Below are 6,574 nucleotides of genomic sequence, written 5' to 3'. Positions count from 1 at the left end.
TGATTATGAAATCGAATTGGTTGGTTTACTATCTCACGGTTTCTTTTGATATAACCAGCTCTTCCAAATGTATAATAATTCATATTTCTTAAAATATTTATTTCGAAATTATTAAATAAAATAGATAGTTATTTTAAGTCTTTTAGAAACTGAAATTTAAAGCAAAGCATACAAAATTTAAATTTTTAGTAGAATTATAAAGTGTAATTAATTATATAAATATAATTTGATTTTGAATGTAATGAAAGTGTATGTAATTATCACAAAGGACAAAAAATAGTTTTCTAAAGTTCCAAAAAAGAAGTGAAAGTAATAACTATATACCATATATATACAAATTCTTTGGTATATATAATTATGTAACAATATGTAAATTAATCCAATAACTAAAAGCATCAAAAAAAATGTCTCTCATCTTAAATTTTTTAAAGTTTAATTTTTATTTTGAGTAGGCAATGCTCGTACAAAACTGAATCAACCGGTATTGAAAATTGAATCCCCTGATCTTTCTAGAACTTATAGTTTTGTGCTTGTGCTTTTTAATTTCTACAAAAGAAAAAAAAAATCTTTGATGATAAACTAAAAATGGAATATCTGGACCATTGTTGGATTGGTGCATTCAGATAAATTCCGTTCAGTCTAAAGAATTATGATTTAAAGCAATGTTCTGTTTATTTTTGTCATTTTGTGTTTGTTTGGCTAGTACCTGTGTTTATTATTTTAATAAAAGTAATGACACCACATTTGTATTTTGTATTTTTTTTGTTTGGCGTGCTTTCTGAGTCTTTTCGTTTGTTTCTAGGATTGTTTTTGAATCTTTATAGGTTATTTAGGAATTTGGCACGGAAAGAGCAAAGTGGAGCTATTTGGATGACTTTGGAGCATTTTACAGAAGGAAAAGAACTTGGACTCGGATCAGAGTAGCAGCGTCGACCGACACCGAAGGAGCATCGGTCGACGCCCATGTTTATCCGACGAGAGAAATAAGAAATTGGAAGTTTTACAATTTTNGCCCGCGTGACAGGCGGGAATACTTACCATTAGATTTGAGTTTTGTATTTCGTCTAAATTTTTCGTTTTATTTNAGAAAACCCTTAAGTTTTATTTTAGGAAGTTATTTTCTAGCAAGTTTTTAAGAGAGAGATATTGAGAGCTTTTGGGAGAGAAAGAGATCAGAAATGCTTTGAAGAGAAGATTTCTAAACTCCCTCTTTTTACTTTTAATATCTATTGCATGTTATTCAGAATGATTTGTTCTTCATTAAACATGTCTGAGTAATTTGCTTGTAGGTTTAGGGTTTTTCACAGGGTTTTTATGATTTATTAGATCTGTGATTTTTAGGGTTCTTAATCTTTTATGATCTTCATCTTTGGTTGTTCTTCACAATAATTCTTGATTGATCACCTAGAATTATTATCATACGGAAATTAATTGATATGAGAATAGAATTGTTTTCCTGATTAAAACCATTGATGAATAAAATTACTTTTTTTACAAAGAGATTTGGATTAGTGATTTTGTGAACTTATCTAAACCTGTTTTTAAAGCTGATTTTTCACTTAGAATTTTACAAAGAGATTTGGATTTTCTGGTTTTAAATTTAGATAATAATTGCAGTGAGAACTGAATTATTTTACCAAAAAGTTTAGAGTTCTAGATCTGATTTTTATTGTATTAACCCTAATTAATCTATTGAATTAATACTTCATAATTACCTGAGAAATTCCCTAGGCTTAATCTTTTGATTTCCTGATTTCACAACACCTTGATTTAATATTTTGCATTGTTTTCTTTTGTTTTTAATACAATTTAATCTGTTTAGCGTAATATCAAAAACTCTATAATTTATTGTGTTTGATTTTGAGTCTCTGTGGATTTGACCCCTAAGTACTACATTGATCTCTTGTTTGAGAGAGTAATCTAGGGTTAATTTGAGCATATCAAATTTTGGCGCCGTTGCCGGGGATCGAACCCGGGTCGCCCGCGTGACAGGCGGGAATACTTACCATTAGATTTGAGTTTTGTATTTCGTCTAAATTTTTCGTTTTATTTTCTACTTACACGCTTTTGTTTCTGTTCTCTTGTGTGTTTCAGGTATATGCCTAAGCCTAACACTAGGAAGAATCATACTGGTCCAGTTGTTAAGCTTACAAACCAAGAGTTAGGACAACTAGAGCGTGATAACACAAAAGCAGCCAAATCAGCCAAGATGGTCAACCCAATCATATTGAGACCAGATGCTGATGGTGTTTTGAGGGATCAAGAGGGCCACTTGTGCAATGAGCAGGGCCAAAAGNCGGAAATTAATTGATATGAGAATAGAATTGTTTTCCTGATTAAAACCATTGATGAATAAAATTACTTTTTTTACAAAGAGATTTGGATTAGTGATTTTGTGAACTTATCTAAACCTGTTTTTAAAGCTGATTTTTCACTTAGAATTTTACAAAGAGATTTGGATTTTCTGGTTTTAAATTTAGATAATAATTGCAGTGAGAACTGAATTATTTTACCAAAAAGTTTAGAGTTCTAGATCTGATTTTTATTGTATTAACCCTAATTAATCTATTGAATTAATACTTCATAATTACCTGAGAAATTCCCTAGGCTTAATCTTTTGATTTCCTGATTTCACAACACCTTGATTTAATATTTTGCATTGTTTTCTTTTGTTTTTAATACAATTTAATCTGTTTAGCGTAATATCAAAAACTCTATAATTTATTGTGTTTGATTTTGAGTCTCTGTGGATTTGACCCCTAAGTACTACATTGATCTCTTGTTTGAGAGAGTAATCTAGGGTTAATTTGAGCATATCAAATTTTGGCGCCGTTGCCGGGGATCGAACCCGGGTCGCCCGCGTGACAGGCGGGAATACTTACCATTAGATTTGAGTTTTGTATTTCGTCTAAATTTTTCGTTTTATTTTCTACTTACACGCTTTTGTTTCTGTTCTCTTGTGTGTTTCAGGTATATGCCTAAGCCTAACACTAGGAAGAATCATACTGGTCCAGTTGTTAAGCTTACAAACCAAGAGTTAGGACAACTAGAGCGTGATAACACAAAAGCAGCCAAATCAGCCAAGATGGTCAACCCAATCATATTGAGACCAGATGCTGATGGTGTTTTGAGGGATCAAGAGGGCCACTTGTGCAATGAGCAGGGCCAAAAGCTTGATGTAGAAGGGAATATTATTGCTGAAGTTGCTGTCGAAACGACTAAATTCTGGTAGTTGACAAACATGCCGACGGTGTTGATCGACACCAACAGGGTATCGGTCGAAATCCCCTTCCTGCAGACAGACGTGGAGCTGCAAACCATGTCAACAATCCGGTTCGCAGACAGGAGAACAACCGAGACTTGATCAGGACAATTGCTGACTACAACCGGGCTGATCTTGTGTATGAGAACCGGTCTTCTATTATTCCTCCTCCATTCTAGAGGAATGATTTTGAGTTGAAACCTGCTTACTTTCAACTAGTTGGGCAGACACCTTTCTCTAACCTGCCCAATGAGGAGCCTTTGGACCACATAGAGCATTTTGAGGATCTTGTACCAGTATCAAGGCTAATGGAGTGACTGAGGATTACATCTTCTGCAAGCTTTTTCCTTACTCACTTGCAGGAGAGGCATCTCAGTGGTTGAAGCAGTGGCCAGCTGGATCATTAAAAAATTGGCGTGATGTCAAGGTAGCTTTCCTCAACTTCTTCTATGATGATGCAATGTCAGATGAGTTGAGAGTCAAGCTGTCCTCTTTCAAGCAAAGACCAGATGAAGCTTTCAAGGCCGCTTGGGTGAGATTCAAAGCCTATCAAAGGGACTGTCCACACCATGGTTTCTCAAGGGTTCAATTGCTGACCATTTTCTTCAGAGGGTGTGACTGGGAGTATCAGTTGGCTTTAGATGCTGCAAGTCATGGGAATTTCAAGACAAGATTTCCAGAAGATGCTGAAGCTTTCATTGAAAACTTGGCCTCCAGACAAGATTTCCAGATGATTGAAAGCTTTGATTGAAGATGCTGAACAGAAGAGATTACATGGAGGGTTTGATTCACACCAGTTAGCTTCTGTTAATGCTAAGTTGGATTCAGTGCACAATCTCCTTGTGGGTAAGAAATCTGTTCACTTTGCNTTTGAGTCTCTGTGGATTTGACCCCTAAGTACTACATTGATCTCTTGTTTGAGAGAGTAATCTAGGGTTAATTTGAGCATATCAAATTTTGGCGCCGTTGCCGGGGATCGAACCCGGGTCNTCCTCCTCCATTCTAGAGGAATGATTTTGAGTTGAAACCTGCTTACTTTCAACTAGTTGGGCAGACACCTTTCTCTAACCTGCCCAATGAGGAGCCTTTGGACCACATAGAGCATTTTGAGGATCTTGTACCAGTATCAAGGCTAATGGAGTGACTGAGGATTACATCTTCTGCAAGCTTTTTCCTTACTCACTTGCAGGAGAGGCATCTCAGTGGTTGAAGCAGTGGCCAGCTGGATCATTAAAAAATTGGCGTGATGTCAAGGTAGCTTTCCTCAACTTCTTCTATGATGATGCAATGTCAGATGAGTTGAGAGTCAAGCTGTCCTCTTTCAAGCAAAGACCAGATGAAGCTTTCAAGGCCGCTTGGGTGAGATTCAAAGCCTATCAAAGGGACTGTCCACACCATGGTTTCTCAAGGGTTCAATTGCTGACCATTTTCTTCAGAGGGTGTGACTGGGAGTATCAGTTGGCTTTAGATGCTGCAAGTCATGGGAATTTCAAGACAAGATTTCCAGAAGATGCTGAAGCTTTCATTGAAAACTTGGCCTCCAGACAAGATTTCCAGATGATTGAAAGCTTTGATTGAAGATGCTGAACAGAAGAGATTACATGGAGGGTTTGATTCACACCAGTTAGCTTCTGTTAATGCTAAGTTGGATTCAGTGCACAATCTCCTTGTGGGTAAGAAATCTGTTCACTTTGCTGCTGAAGCTGAGACATATGAGCCAGAACCTGATCAAGAAAATCGTGAGGAAGAGGATGTTAACTATGTCTATGGGAATCAGGGACAGCAGTTTGGAAATCAGCAAGGTAACAGACCTTACAGTGGAAACAGCCAACGCAGTAACTTTCAAAGCAATTCTTCTGGTTTCACTCCCAAACCTGACTATCAAAAGCAGCAACAAAGCAGTGGATACACAAGGACCTATGGCAACAATTCATATCAGTCCCCACCTCCAAAAACAGCTGAGAGTAGTAGGGTGGAAGCTATGCTTGAGCAGCTTTTGCAAGGTCAAGAACAGATGACAGTAACCTTCAATGGGAAGCTTAACAATGTCTACACTGAGCTTAATGGGAAGTTTGAAGCTTTGAATATTCATGTCAAGAAGCTAGAAAGTCAGGTTGCACAGACTGTTGGGTCTGTTAAAAGGCAAGAGGGTTTTCTTCCTGGAAGAACTGAATCAAACCCCAAACATTCTTGTAATGCCATATCAGTAAGAGATGAAGAAGATGGTGAAATTGAAACTGCAGAAAAAGCAGAGCAATAGGCCAAACCCGAATCGGAGAATTCGACTTCAGATGATGGTGTCGATCGACACCACCTGGGTGTCGGTCGACACTCATCTCAGACGAAACCAGAAGCTGCAAAATCTGAGGTTCCAACAGCTGTTGAGAGGGTGTACAAGCCTAAGGTCCCTTTTCCTAAGCCAAGAAGGTCCAAGCAGGAGCTTGAGGAAGCTAGATGCAAGGCAATGATGGATAAGGCAATGATTGAGATGCCTTTGATTGATTCAGTAAAGCTTTCACCACCACTTAGGCGGTATGTGAAGAGAAAAGTATCCAATGGTTTAAGTCCTGAAGAAGGAGCACTGCTTACAAAAGATGTCAATGCAATTCTGTTGAACTAGTCTGTTCAAAGGAGAAAAGAGAAGAAGCAAGAAGTGATAGTCTCTGAGAGAGTGAGTGCAGCAATTCAGTGTAGGACTGCTAAGAAGTTACCAGATCCTGGAAGCTTTGTACTTGATTGCTCAATCTCAACAGGAAGGTTTGCATACTCACTTTGTGATCTAGGCTCTAGTATCAATTTGATGCCACATTTTGTTGTTGTGAGACTTGGGATGACAGAATTCAAGCCAACTCAGATTTCTCTTATCTTGGCTGATCGATCCCGAAGAATTCCTGAAGGTGTTTTAGAGGATATTCCAATTAAGGTTGGAAACTTCATGATTCTCACAGACTTTTTGGTGCTGAAGTATGATAAAGAGCCTAGTGATCCTCTCATCTTAGGAAGATCTTTCTTGGCAACAGCTGGTGCAATCATAGATGTGCAGAAGGGACACATAACACTGAATGTGGAAGGTTTGAGTCTGAACTTTGAGATGGATAAGCTGAGGAGAGCTCCTACTATTGATGGACAAACTTTTTCTGTTGAAAAAGTTTCTGCTACAAGAGCAACAAGCTCAGTATCGATCGATGCTCCATTAGCATCGGTCAACACCCCTCCACATCCGAGCCTGCACTTGTCCACAACTGATGCTCCAAGTAAGAAAACTGCTCCCAAACAGAAACCTCCCCACTCCACACTCCAGAGTCCTCAGGT

Source organism: Camelina sativa, chromosome 10 (genome assembly GCF_000633955.1).
Source record: "Camelina sativa cultivar DH55 chromosome 10, Cs, whole genome shotgun sequence".
Classification (NCBI taxonomy): domain Eukaryota; kingdom Viridiplantae; phylum Streptophyta; class Magnoliopsida; order Brassicales; family Brassicaceae; genus Camelina; species Camelina sativa.
Note: the sequence above shows the minus strand (reverse complement) of the source record.